Below are 14988 nucleotides of genomic sequence, written 5' to 3' on the forward strand. Positions count from 1 at the left end.
AAAAAGGCTGCAAACCCCTTTTCGCAATTCTGAAAGTGGTGAGCATGATCCCGAGTTCCTCAAGTCGAAACTTAGTTAGGTCTAGGGGAGGGGGTTAAGGGTAGTTGTAATGTGTTACCCCTTTTACGATGTGCCGTGTGTTCCCCATTTCCATAGAGTTAAGTTCATAGATGTGTGCATGCTTGTAGTAGCTTTAATCTGTGCTTATGACATGTATTTTATAATGCTGCAAACTGTTTAATAAAAGCATCCATTTCGTGCTATTCAACCTGGTCTATTCAGTTTTTCTCTGCACTACAGTTCCCTGCACCTAAGTCCAAGGTCTAGAACCGTAGGGAAGAGTGGGTCGAACCACTCAAGGGTAATTATTGCAAGAAGCCTGGCAGGAGACCAGAGCAAGCAAGAGAAACCCCCTACAATTGTCTGTTTCTTTACCTGTCCTATTACTATCTCGTCTCACCTTGAATATCTCTTAATGTCTCTTCTTTCATTCACTCCCCCATTTCCCGGCCCCCAAACTGCCTTTTGTTTCATTTCCTGCCTTTTCTCTCAGTTCTGCAGAAGGGTTTTGACCCGAAATGTTGACTCTATTTCTCTCTCCATGGATGTTGCCTGGCCTGCTGAGTTTTTCCAGCATTTTCTGTTGTTATATTGATGATATATTTTGTTGTTCTTCCAGATACAGAAACATTCAACCTTCGTGTTTTGACAAAAAGCACTAAAATAACACCCGAACCTACCAAACCGCAGAGCAGTAAAACTCCAGGATGACGAAATGCCCCCAAAACCCGCTCCCTGATGCTCCTGAAGGTGTCCCGTCACCACATCTTCACTTTAATCAAGAGCGTGTTTAAAGAGCTGGTGCTTTCCTTCTCTCCACTAAATTGACTGTGGAGCAGCTGCCAGCAGGTACACGAACCAATTGCTCTTATTGTCAAGATACACTCCCCTCAGCAGCAGTACTTGGTATTAGATGTGAAAGTAAAATGCCAGCAAGTAAAGCAAAGTGTATCGTGATTGTAAGAGCAGTTGGTTAGGAAACAAGTTATGAAAGTGAATGGCTTAGAGATTGCCATTGTGCTTAATGGGCTTATACTCAAATAAGGTTGTGTTTATTTCCTATTTTATATTGTATATAATTTAAAAAATTTGCCGGAAACTTTCTCATGAGCTTTGTTCTCATACATATAAAGAAATCGGTGTTTGGGATTAAAACATGTTTCCATTTTTGGCTCTCAGCATTAGATTAGCATCAAACATTCCCAGATAGGATTGATACTTTAGAAAGTAACAGAACCCCAAAAATATGCCTTAAAAACCCAACTCCAGAAGATATAGTTCAAAATACAATAGAAGACCAACAACATGCTGTGGAGATTTTGAAATGCTCCTAAGGAGGCAAATAGCCATTTTCGTGCTGTCTTGGAGCCTTTACTAGGTTTACAGCAAAACTCAGTCCAGCTGCCAGCTGGTGAGAGTTTGGTGGGCCTAATGAAGGTGTAATGGGTGAAATTTCCAGGTTCTTTCCTGAATTATGCACCCCACCACCCACCCCCCCCCGCCCCATTTTGGGCAATCTGTCCTCAATGGCCCCCAAAATGTTAGCCAATAAGTGACTTTGAACTTTTTCTAGATTGAATTAAATTTCTGTATGTAGTTGGACAATACATCTGAAAGAGAGATTCCATTAATGAGCCACTTCCAGCAACTACTTTTCTTTTCTGGCTGGAATTCAAAGAGCTCCAGACATGTGCTCCATATGTACCTGAGAAGAAGCTCTCTATATTCTCCTTTTTCCAGGGAACATAGTAATTTTCCCAGTTTTGATATGGGATTGGGTAGAACCGCCTTGAGATCCAGAAAGAGATGCCATTGCATTCCTTTCCAGCGAAGGAGACTAGGTTATTAGACTTGCACCATCGCTTCAGAACACGGGTTATCTGTTCAGGGCCTTGATGACCCCAAAGGTGTCCAACATAATGGGCCACAAAATCTTCCATGCAGACCCACATAAAATGATGGTGGCTGTAATGAAATCCCATTGCTCCATTACTGAAATATCCTGATGCTTGTACAGAGGTAAAAGTGGCAAATGGCAAAGGCTTCATTGATATAATGTCAGTATCCAGGTAGATGCCACCGTATTTCCATAGCAGTGCTAACCTGCAGCCATCAGCAAGCACATGGATCCAAAATCTTTCCAAATCTGGATTTACCTGCAGTATAATGGACAGAGTAAAATGTAAACCATCATGCTCATTTTCACCATAGTTAAACTTGTTTCTCCTCCAGTCTCTGTGGTGCCTCCTTAAACTAAAGTCCATTCTCGGCCAAGAAACCCAGTTTGCAGGGGTTCCAGGTATCGCCGGAAGACACATTGCAACCAGGATTGTAAGAGAGTGTTGAATTGGTTTCCTCCCCAATGATCTCTCCCTGTAGAATTATGGGCATGAAGCTGCACCCTTCAACTTCATGGCACCAGATATACTATCTATATTGTTGTTAAGGAAGTTGTTAAGATGCCAGCCTGGCAAACTTACCCGGAAATGATGTGGAGACCAGTCTTCTCAGGGTCCAGGTTAGCAGAGATGCAAATGACGTTCTGTACCGTCTGCTGTAAGGACATCGGCAGTTACCATGCTGCAGAGAACTTGTGAATCTGCAGGGACAGCTGTTGCCTGAAACTTGGCCGCACTTCCTTGCAGTCATGTGCAATATGGTGCTGTGGAGCGGCATAGGGGCAACCTTCCTCGCAGCACCACCTCGACCTCAGCAGGTATCAGCAGGGAGTTGGGGAATGGGCTACTCTGTCACTTCTCTACAAACTCATGCCTACACCTGAAGTTCCCTTTCCCTTTACTTTGGTCTGTCACTTCTTACAACCTGCCCTTTCAGCCTCGGCTGCTAATGGGTTGAGATGCCTTTTAAGTTTTTCCAAAAGGTTTTTCACAAAGAGAGATAGAATCGAACAGAAATGACAGAGACCAGGACAGAAAGATTCTGAGACATGGAGAGATAAGCACAGAAACAGTTACTCTAGTGAGACCTTTTACTTTTGTTTGTGAGCAAGGAGATTTACTATTATATTTTATATATAATTAAAATCTTTATGTCCTGCCACCTGTAAACACTTTTCAGTGTTAATTGTGCTCCGACCTGTTACCTTTGTGCAGTAGGGAGTGTGGTAATAGGGTTTTTCCTGTTGAGGCCACTTACCACTTCATCACATTTTTCCTATCACACACCCTGTGACCCTGTGCAAGCACCAATTCGGATTGTTCAGTCTGAGCAAATGTGTATGTGCAGAGCCCATGTAGACGGTGTTCTGCCCATTGGTATTTGAAAATTGCAGTGGGTCCTATTACTATCATAGGACCAGGATTTGCATTGTATAGTGAGGCTCCCACCTGTTTTCAGTGGGAACCTTGGCTGCCTATCTAAAGGCCCCACTCACTATGACAGTGGGCATACTGACAGCAGGGGGATACGTTCTGTACTCCAATTTTGTGTGTGCTTCCACCCTGTTCCCACTCGTAAATGGACCGAGTTGGGAGTGAGAATGTGGTAAGAAAAGTGCTTCCTGATTTCCTTCCTAAATGGGAAGGCTAATATGTAAGATTATGTTCTCCGCTTAATCACTTTATCGGTCATCCTTTTCCTTTCTTCTCCATGTGACCCATCCCCTGCCCCCTTTCCTTTGCTCTGTTTCTCATAAGCTGTTTATCTGTAGTGCCCTCCAGCTCGCACAGAATGTTAACCTGAAACAGTGACTTTTTTCCTTGCTCCATAGAAGCTGCCTGACCTGAATTATTAGATTCAGCCCACTTGTGGAACAGAGACTTCAACCAACTAGAAAACTTGAAGTTCCCCATGTTGGCATATTTTGGTTTTCAATTAGCAATCCATATTACATCAAATCTGAGCATTTCAGGGCCAGCGCGATCTTTTGCTTTATAACTGGTAGCAGGAAAATGAACTGGTACAGAAAGCCTCTCTGCACATGAACACATCATGTCACATCATGTCGCAGCACGGTGGCATAGTGGTTAGCACTGTTGCCTCACAGCGCCAGAGACCCGGGTTCGAATCCGGCCTCGGGTGACTGTCTGTGTGGAGTTTGCACATTCTCCCCGTGTTTGCGTGGGTTTTCTCCGGGTGCTCCGGTTTCCTCCCACAGTCCAAAGATGTGCGGGTTAGGTTGATTGGCTGTGATAAATTGACCCTTAGTGTTAGGGGGATTAAATAGGTGGGGTTACAGGGATAGGGTGGGATATGTGTTGGGGTTACGGGGATCGGGTGGGATATGTGTCGGTGCAGGCTCGATGGGCCGAAATGGCCTCTATCTGCACTGTGGGGTTTCTGTGTGATTTCTGTGTGTGATATCCTACCAAAGCCACAGTGAAAACAAATGACTACTGACTGTGGCTGGAGCCTCTTCAAATGACGCATCATTTTACTGAATAATTTAGCTTTGTTTGATCCAACCATGTGAAAATTATTACTGATAAAGCCATTTATCCCTCAACCAACATAACAAAAACAGATTATCTGGTCATTATCACATTGCTGTTTGTGGGAGCTTGCTGTGTGCAAATTGGCTGCCATATTTCCCACATTACAACAGTGACTACGCTTCAAAAGTACTTCATTGACTGTAAAGCGCTTTGAGATGTCTGGTGGTCGTGAGAGGCGCCATATAAATACAAAATCTTTCTTTCCTTATTGCATTTCCCTAATTTCTACAATGCGATAATGATGAACCTGTTGGAAAGGTGTGTCTGTTCAATTCCTTGTTGCTTCTGGGGAGAGGCTGCTCGCATTCTCATCCCAGTGCTGTGCGTCAAGAATGAGTGTTTCCAACCCAACCGGTTTGACAATGATGGCTCTTCCCACCCATTTTATTCACAATGGTGAAACTGCTTTACAGAGTGGTTCAAATTTATATTAAAGAACTGTTGGCAGAGACTGTGTCACCCAGTGCTCTCTTCGCACACACCCGACTCATGGATCGCGATGCTGGGGACACGGGCGGAGGCAGAGTGGAGGCGAGCGGATCATGTGCGAGGTCTCTGTCAGCCCTTCGTGCTCTCACTCTCCTCCCCTCTCCCCTGGAGTTCTCTTCTCCCCACCCCGAGATCTCTCTCTCACCGCCCCCAAGCTCTCTCTCCCCCCACCCCGAGCTCTCTCTCCCCCAGAGTTCTCTCTCCCCCCACCCCGAGCAGTCTGTCCCCCCACCCCAACCTCTCTCTTCCCCCGCCCTCTCTCTCTCCCCCGCCCTCTCTCTCTTCCCGCCCTCTCCTCTCTTCCCCCTCTCTCTCCCCCTCTCTCTCTCCCTCTCCCTCTCTCCCCATCTTCTCCCTCTTCTCCCACTCCTCTCTCTCCCCCATACTCTCTCTCCCCCAGCTCTTGCTCTCCCCATCTCTCCCCGCCCTCCCTCTTCCCCCTCCTCTCTCACCCACCCAAGCTCTCTCTTCCCCCTCTCTCTCTCTTCTCCCCTCTCTCCCCTGCCCTCTCTCTCTTCCCCCTCCTCTCTCTCCCCTCTCTCTCTCCCCTCTCTCACTCTCCCCCACTGTCGCCCCCTCTCTCTCCACAGCTCTCTCCCCTGCTCTCTCCCCCAAGCTCTCTCACTCCCCCACTCTCTCTTCCCCCTCTCTCTCTCTCTCCCCTGCCCTCTCGCTCTTCCCCCCTCCTCTCTCTCCCCGTGCTCTCTCTCCCCCTCTCTCTCTCCCCCTTTCTCCACCACTCTGTCCACCCCGAGCTCTCTCCCTTTCCCCCCTCTCTTTCTCTCCCTCGCTCTCTCCCCCCTCTCTCCTCCCTCCTCTCTGTAACATTTGCATATTGAATTATCATTGGCCCGCTGGCATCTGTAAGGCATACCTATTATATTCACATGTGATCACATGCTGAGTTGTCACTGGCCTGCAGGCATCTGTAAGGACTACTATTGCTTTGAAGACGCAGGCTAGGGGTCCTAATGCCTTGCTTCCCCCACCTGTGCTGCTATGAGCAAGATCAGACCTAATGCTTAATAAAAGAGTTAAACTGTAATACTCCGTTGTCCTGCAAGTTATTATTTTTGTACAAAGTGTGCAAAACAAGACATGGTGTCAGAACAGGGATTGAAAATGGACATCGTTGGAGCTCCCTTGCTTCGAATGGATTGGAAATCTTTGAACTTACTTGGAGAATGACGCAAGTTCAAGCAACACGTGGAGTTGATGTTCTCGGGTCCGCTGAAAAGCAAAGGGAAGGAAGAAAGATGCAGCGACCTACTCCTGTGGATCGGAGAAAAAGGGAGAGACATTTTTAACACATGGGCCTAGAAATTCAGTCTAGCCACTTTTGGGGCGATAAAGTCGGGCGGGCGGTAAAGTTAGCGCCCGCCGGAAAGTGGAGGCCACTTCGCCGAAATTCAGTAGCTTTGGCCAAGGAGTTTGGGCGAGCGCTGAAACTGGCGTTGCACTCCTATCTTTAGGCGCTAAGCCGGCGGTGCGGACTGATAACGCCGAGGCCGGGCGCAGCGCAGGTGCGGTCATGTTTTGATTGACAGCAGACACCCTGACGCCGGTCAGCTCTTAAAGGGGGAAGGGTCGACTTTGTCTGCTGCCACGCCCTGGATAGTGGAGCCCTGCAGCTAGGCCTGAACACTGCTGGTGGACCCAAATAGCGCCTGAAGCCATGCAGAAGGCCCGTGAACGAGCGCAGCGCTTCTCAGAGCATGCTTTGAGGGTGCTGCTTAGGGGGTTGGAAAAGAACAGAGAGATCTTGTGCCCGGACAGTGGCAAGAAGGCTCCCAGGAGGCAGTACAGGAGAGCCTGGAGGGAAATCGCCCTGAGGGTGTCAGCCAACAGCGATGTCCCCAGGACTGGTGACCAATGCCGCAAGAAGTACAACGACCTCACTCGGTTGGTCAGGGTGAGTACCCTTTCCAGTGTCCTCCTCATCCTTGCATGTGCACCTCACATTATGGGCAAAGGGACCTCAAAGGCCTAATGGCCAGCCCTCCTCCCGCAGCTATGGCACTGGCATGATCATCAATAGCACTTTCTGCACTTCACACACTGGCCAAGCTATTCGACCATGGGAGGCAGTGCACACAACAACAGGGCACCACACTGGCCAAGCTATTCGACCATGGGAGGCAGTGCACACAACAACAGGGCACCACACTGTACTTAGAGGCCATCCTTTCTCTTGCAGGCCAAGCTGGCGCAGAATCTGAGGAGCCGGACTGTCACCGGGGGAGGGTGTGCCCAGTTCCAGGAGCTCAGTGACCTGGAGGAGCGCGTGGCTCGACTCATGCGTGCCTGGGTGGTTGGCCCCGTTGCTATTGGAGATGCCGACCCTGTGCTGGGCCCCAATGGTGAGGACATGACCGTCTGCACCTCTCTCGTTCCCCTTGCGCTTCAGATCTACATCCTTTGCCACTGTCCGACCAATGCGCATAATGCCACCAATCATGCCTCCCTCGCTGACGCCCTGTCCTCACTCTAAAGCTACTCTTGTGCCTTCCTGCTTTCAGCTGGTGAGGAGGAGGTCCCTGAAGCTGAGAGTGCCAGTCCCTTGGAAGAGGAGGACGACGAGGACCAAGAGGAAGGCGGCACATCGGGGGAACCCTCATCCGCGCCAGGGGATGGCAATGGAGGGGACACGTCTTGCCTGGAGGAGAGCCAGGGGGAAGTGTTGCAGGGGGGTGTAGCTCCTGGGCCCAGTGGCGTCCAGGCACGCGGGAAGGGTCGGGCAGCACGGCTGCCTTCTCCCCAGAGGGGGGAAGTGTTGCAGGGGGGTGTAGTTGCTGGGCCCAGTGGCGTCCAGGCACGCGGGAAGGGTCGGGCAGCACGGCGGCCTTCTCCCCAGAGGGGGGAAGTGTTGCAGGGGAGGGCAGTTGCTGCGCCCAGTGGCGTCCAGGCACGCAGGAAGGGTCGGGCAGCTCGGCGGCCTTCTCCCCAGAGGGAGAGTCCGGCCTCCAGTCCGGAGACGGTCCTTGCCCAGGAGGTGCGCCTCCTTGATGAAATGTCCGCAGCCTCGGAGCGGCGCCACAATGAGTTCATGGGGGTTGTGGGACAGTTGCCTCAGGCCATTGAGTCCCTGGCTCATAGTGTGGCCGATTTCGGGGACTCACAGGCCAGGGGTGTCGACCAACTCGCGGCAGCACAGGACGCGAGTCGAGAGTTCATGAGTGGTGCCGTGCAGACACTGGCTGATCTGATGCGGGCACAGACCAGGGCAGTTCGGGCACTCACTTCTGCCACACTCGCTGTGTCACGGAAGCATCGCCAGGGCACCCGCCGCCCTGCTGCAGCACAGCGGTCTGGCCTTCACCAGATTGCTGCGCTTGCTGCAGTGCCAGCCCGGCCGAGTGCCAGTGTCTCTGGCGACCAGCGAGTGCCTGGCATCAGCCAGCTTGCCCCCATTGATGCAGCCGCCACTGCCACTCCCCCAGCCAAGCTGCGACGAGCTGCTGGAGAGACTGATGCTGCCCAGCCACAGCTGCAGCAGTCAGCAGCCGGCCCCTCCAGGGCCGGACCTCGTCTAGGCCGACTCCCAAGGGCATCTGCCATCACGCATTGTGCCCCTCAGGAGCCTTCCCCCAGCCTTGCAACACCCACAGGGCCCAGGTTGAGGCAGAGCAACAGGTCGGGCAGGGGCCGGAGAAGCCTGCACAAGGACTCGCCCTGTCGGCACACCAAGTAGAGTGTGTTGCCAACTGTTTTTTTATATGGGGGCGTTTGTGTTCTGTATGGGGGGGGCTTATTTTGCTAACGCCGAAGATGAAGGCAACTGTTTTTTTATATGGGGGTGTTTGTGTTCTGTATGGGGGGGTTTGTCTTGGTTAGGCCGAGGATGAAGGCCAATTGGATGGACAAGTTTTGTTATTCCTCCCCAGGTTGTGGGAGTGAGATATGTTTTTGACTGTTTTTTGGGGGTGTTGTCTGTTTTTCTGTTTCATGTGGGAAGGGCCCTGAGTTTGTTAAATAAAGCTTTTTATTTATTCAGCTTGTCCAGGTGTCATGTTTCAAGTGGTTGTTGCGTTAAACGGCTGAGGGCTTGCGGAGCGGCTGCATTCAGGTGCGTTCATTGCCACAAGCCATTCCCTGACAGGGGGCCTAGAAGTGTCGTTCAATAAGCCGCCGGCGGACGGCCCTTGGACCTTGTGGCTCCCTCCTGGGCTGGTACTCCTCCTCCTCCTCCTCCTCCTCATGGTCCTCCTGCTCGTCCTCCTGAGGTGGTGGTCCAACGTGAGGTGGCAGTGCCTGAGTCCTGTGGATAGCCAGGTTGTGCAGCATGCAGCAAACGACGACGAACTGGGAGACTCTATCCGGCGAATACTGTAGAGATCCGCCGGATCGATCCAGGCAGCGGAACCGTTGCTTGAGGACGCCAATCGTTTGCTCTATGATGTTCCTTGTGGCTTGATGGCTTTCATTGTATGCCTCCTCCGCAGGGGTCCTGGGCGCGCGGAGTGGGGTCATGAGCCATGTACACAAAGGGTAGCCCTTGTCCCCAATAAGCCATCCCCTTGGTGGAGGCTGTGCCTCGAACATGTCAGCCACAGTAGTCTGGCGCAGGATAAATGCATCGTGGCTGCTTCCTGGAAAGCGGGCATTGACAGCTAGGATGCGCTGCCTGTGGTCACACACCAGCTGTACATTGAGGGAATGGTAGCCCTTCCGGTTGCGGTAATCCTCGGCATTGTCGATAGGTGCCCGCATAGCCACATGCGTGCAGTCAATGGCGCCCTGCACCATGGGGAAGTCGGCGATCCTGGCAAATCTGACTGCACACTGCTCCTGCCTCTCTAGGGTCATGGGGAAGGAGATGAATTGGTGTCTCCTTGCGAAAAGGGCATCGGTGACCTGCCGGATGCAGCGATGCACGGCGAACTGGGAAATGTTCACTATGTCCCCAGCAACGGCTTGGAATGAGCCGCTTGCATAAAAGTTCAGAGCCACCGTGACCTTCACTTCCACCGACAGAGACATCCTGCACATCAGCTGTGGACGCAGATCTCTGTGAAGCAGCTGGCAGATCTCTGCAACCACCTCCCTTCTGAAGCGCAGCCTCTTAACACAATGCGCGGCAGTCATGGTGAGATAGGACACCTGCTGCCGGTATTCCCTCAGTGGGTAAGGCCTACATTGCCGACGCCTGATGGCCCCTCTGCGTCTAGGCATGGCTGGCCCTCTCACACAGCGTCTGCGAGCCCTTCGCACATAATGCTGGAACTGAGGGTTGGAACCCCATGCAGCCCCCATAATAAACTTGCAAACAGTGAAATCACAATGAGTGAAATTTCCAAGCTCTGGCCAGAAGCCAAAAATACCTCTCCTATGTTGTCCCAAATCAGGAATGTCTGTTCCTTGGTCTCTGTCCAGAAATCCAAAGCACTAAAGTCATTGCAGCAAAATGGCTGGCCTTTATAGTTCAGTCTAAGTGCCCTTTAATTAGCGCTCCCCGAGGCCCGCAGGGCCTCTGCTGCGTTCCACTTCACAGTTCTTAACAGCGCCACGCCCACATTGGGCGGGCGCCACTGAATTTCCGGTTTGGGGCGCACAAACAGCGTTGCACGACGAAATGACGTCATAAGCTGCGCGCGCAGCTGAGCGGGCGCAAACACTTTGTGCTGGCGCTAAATGTCAACTGAAGTTGGGCGTAGGCGCAGATCGGCCTGCGCCCGGGCGCTAAGTGCCTAGCAGTGGAAATCTACCCCTCTTATGGCGCTAACGGCTGGCGGACGCAACTGAATTTCTAGGCCATGGTCTCTCACTGCGGATGAAGCAAAGGTACTGAAAAGTTATTTTGACCATTTTGAATCATATGTGATGCCCAAGACAAATACGATATTTGCTAGGTACAAGTTTCAGGAGAAAGTAGAAGGAGCTAGTGGGTCGTTTGAACAGTTCATGACTGAGTTAAAACTGCTGGTAAAAGACTGAATATGCAGAGAACGATGAGATGGTCAGAGACCGCATCGTGTTTGGAATACATTCAGCTAAAGTGAGAGAGAAACTTTTGAATGTTGGGTCCGGGCTAACGCTGGACAAAGCTATGGACATAGCTAGATCGCACGAGATAGCCCAAGCACAGTTGAAAACCATAACCGGCACCACGAGCAGTTCACATGAACAGACAGTGCATGCAGTTAACAGACACACACCAAAGAACACCACCCAGAGAGCGTGTTTCAGAACAGAAAGAACAGCGAGAGTTCTAAAAATGAGCGACACAGACATAAAATGCTTCAAAAACTGTGGATATTGTGGAAACAAGGTGCATGGGGAAAAGGAGCACTGCTCTGCCATAAGAAGGCAATGTGCTAAATGCGGTAAACAGAACCACTTTGCTAAAGTTTGCAGGACTGTTTTGGTAACTGCAGTACACGCAGTGAGTGACAGCCAAATGCCAGATAGAGAGCCAAATGCAGAGGAACTGTTTATTGATTCTGTGTCACAGGAAAAACAGATTTCAGAGACTGAGCAAGCCTTTGCAGATATTGAGATAGGAAAACAGGGCACAGAGCTTAGGTTTAAACTAGACACTGGAGCTCAGGTTAATGTAATTCCTCTGAGTGAGTATCACAGCTTGAAGGTTGAGTGTGAGCTACAGCCCACCTCATGCAGACTGGCCAGCTATGGGGGTGAGCAGCTCATTGTAAAAGGCATATGTGTGATCAAATGCAAATACAAAGAAAGCAAAATGATGTTGGACTTTTACATTGTTGACACTCGAGCACCTCCAGTGCTACGTCTAAAGGCATGTTTAGACATGGACCTTGTTGTGTATGTAATATGTGTGCTACTTTGAACCTATGGACAGGACTGCACTACTTGTTGGGCGTAGTGATACGCAGTACCACTCCTGGCCATAGGGGTATAAATAGTACTGTGGGTACTGATCTCCCCTCAGTTCCCGCCTGTGGGCATGAAGTAAAGACCTACGTATAGTCCCTACCTCCAACCAGTAAAGACCTGTTTGAGTTATACGTTTAAGTCTTTGTGTTAATTGTTCAATACAATACACATACTTAACACTGGCGACGAGTCAGGTTCTTACCCTGCGGCAGTTGAAGAGAGGTTTCAAACATCACCACCCCACTAGAAGCGACAGGCTTTAGGACTCTGAAGCCTCCATCAGTGACTGAGCACTGGAGTGCAGCAAACATCCTGACAGCTTCCAGCGACTGACAGAAGTCTTTCTGCAGTTTCCTTGTTCAACCTAGGTGGTGGGGTAAGCCGTGCAGTGTTGGCTGCAAAGACAGGGCTGGGGAAGTTGGAGAAGATAAGGGCGATCGCAATCCCTGATAAGAGCCGCGGTGAAACGCGCGAGCGGGTAAGCCAGAGCCCGGGAGGGAGCGAGCAAGAGCCGCGCGAGCGGGTGAGCCAGAGGCCGGGAGCCGCTTCAAGTGCGAGGCGCAGCGCGGGCCAGCGATCGGAACCAAAGATAAGGGCCGCACTCGGACTGAAAGGCGCGGCGGCTGCAGAAGCTCAAGGTGCGAGAGCCGCGGTGCACAGCGCGGGCTATCGATCGCGGCGAAGATAAGGGCCGCACTCGGGGGCTGAAGGGAGACGGCGTCGGGGGACGGGTGAAGACCGCCAAGTGCGGGAAAACCGCCATTTTGTGGGCGGAGGACGACGGCAAGAGCGGGAAGCTGCCATCTTTGATAACAAGTAAACAAAATAAAATCTGAGAAATTGCAAATCTACAATGCCTAAACACGGGAATATTAGTACCTTTGATAGTGACCTCGAAGATTGGGCCATATATGTTGAAAGAGTAAAAAATTATTGTAAGGCCAATAAAATTCCTGACCAAGATAAAGCTCTAACATTATTAAATTTAATGGGTGCGAAGACATACGGGCAATTGAAACACCTGTTATCACCAGATGAACCAGCGGATAAGACGTTCGATGAGATTGTTACTGTCCTGAAAGATCATCTAAACCCCACGCCGCTGATGCTAGCGGAACGATTTAAATTTTACGACAGAAGGCAGCTACAGCATGAAAGCAATGCTGAATATTTGCTGGAATTGCGTAAATTAGCGAAATATTGCCAGTTTCGAACGGGACTGACAGATGCACTACGAGACAAATTTGTGTGTGGTTTATTTAAACAGGATACACAAAAGCGACTGCTCGAGGAGAATGAGCTGACGCTTGAGAAGGCGGTCACTATGGCAGCAGCACACGAAGCCGCAGCGAGAGGCACGGCAGTAATGCAGCTACGGTCACCGGAGCTCAGTGCACACAAATTGGGTGTGAGTTCTGGCAAATGTTATCGTTGTGGAAAGACAACGCATGATCAGAACCAGTGTTGGTTTAAAAACCAAGAATGTAGAACTTGTGGTAGGCTTGGACATATAGCTAGAGTATGCAGGTCAGGGAAGAAGACCAGCAACAAGAAGTCACCGCAAGGGAAATACGCAAAGGTACACAAGGTGGCCGAACAGGAGTCCGATTCAGACGCAAGCAGTATTGAACTGGCTAGCTTAAGGGTACTCAACGTTGGTAAGGGTGCAGACCTCCAGACAATTTGGGTTACTCTTCAGATAGAAGGAGTCCAAGTAAAAATGGAATTGGACACTGGATCGGCATTGTCGGTCATGAATAAGAAAGATTACAGAAGGTTATTCCAACATATTCCCCTACAGGATACGGAGATTATATTGACAACCTACACGGGGCAGAGAGTGTACCCCATCGGGACAATAAAGGTTGCAGTGGCCAACAAGGGCGAAGGAAGTCAAATAATGGACTTATATGTGCTACCGGAGGGAGGTCCACCACTACTAGGCCGGGAGTGGTTTAGAAACATAAATATAGGCTGGCATTCGCTAAAAGCCATAAAGAGTGAGAACTCGGTGCAGATAATCAGCCCAGACTCTAGAACTGATGATGGTAAGACCAACCCATGTGCAAAAGACAAAGTTTCAGCACAGAATTCCACTGAGCAACAACAACATAGTTTAACAGTGAATTCTGAGTCTGTCAAGTCTACTGATATGCACATTTTTGAGGGACACTGGGCTCGAACTCAACTCCATTTCAAACTACAACAGCAATTAGAACAAATGATTCGCCGTTTTGAGCAAGAGATGAATGAAATAAAAAAGTTCTTTGTTACAGAGTGGGAGAATCTGGAAAGACAACAGAAGCAACTGATGGAGAAAATGGAGCAGGAGCACACCAACCATCTGCGCGAGGAGGCCGAACGAATCAAAGCTGATTCAGGTTCTGAAGGTGCGTGCCATAATCTGGTGTCAGAAGAGTTAACGGTCAGCCAACTCCTTCATATGCTGAGGGACAAGACTCTGAAATGGGAAAAACTTGAACACAAGCTGCGATCTTCAAAGGAAAAGGGTTCGGAGCTCTCAAAAGTCATTGAGATGGCTGATGTGACGACACAGACTGAAACGACTGCAACAGAGCAGCCATTGGATGCCAAAAGTACGCTGACTCACGTCAATGTAGAACAACAGACCGCTGAAACAGCTGCTCCGGTAGAGGGACTGCATAGTCCAAGCAATCAATCTCCAAAGGAAGTTGAAGTATTAAAATCACAAATGAGGTCACTAATAAACGACTTGCTGAAAGCCCAGAAAAAGCTGGATGCAGAGGTACACATGAAGAAGTCTCTTCAGGAAAGATGTCTGGATTTGGAACAAGAGCTGGCTAACGTCCAGCTGGGTATGGAGGAAATAGACGACCCTCTCGCTGGCCTAGCTCAGGACGACACCGAATATTACCATGACCTGTCGGACGACTCCGAATATTACGATGTCCTGTCCTGCCCAGCTTGTAACTTCGACCCCCAAAGTGCAGAAATCATGGAGGAGCACCAAAAGTCTACGGAACATCGGAAGAAGGTGGCTCTACTACGGGAAGTAAGAGAGATAGAGAAGGAACAGCAGTCGGATAGCGTCCAGTTGGGTAAGGAAGAAGTAGAAGGGCCTCTCGACCTGTTGAGTGATAGTGAATACTACGAG

The 14988-nt window shown here is 50.2% G+C and overlaps 1 pseudogene; it reads right to left on the bottom strand.

The window, feature by feature from the left end:
- Nucleotides 1-1601: 1601 nt before the first annotated feature.
- LOC147116036 (alpha-1,4-N-acetylglucosaminyltransferase pseudogene) lies at nucleotides 1602-2324 on the bottom strand (annotated as a pseudogene).
- Between the last annotated feature and the right edge of the window lie 12664 nt (nucleotides 2325-14988).

This window comes from Somniosus microcephalus, chromosome 6 (genome assembly GCF_052327205.1).
Source record: "Somniosus microcephalus isolate GS21.2 chromosome 6, FLI_Smic_1.0, whole genome shotgun sequence".
NCBI classification, from domain to species: Eukaryota; Metazoa; Chordata; class Chondrichthyes; order Squaliformes; family Somniosidae; genus Somniosus; species Somniosus microcephalus.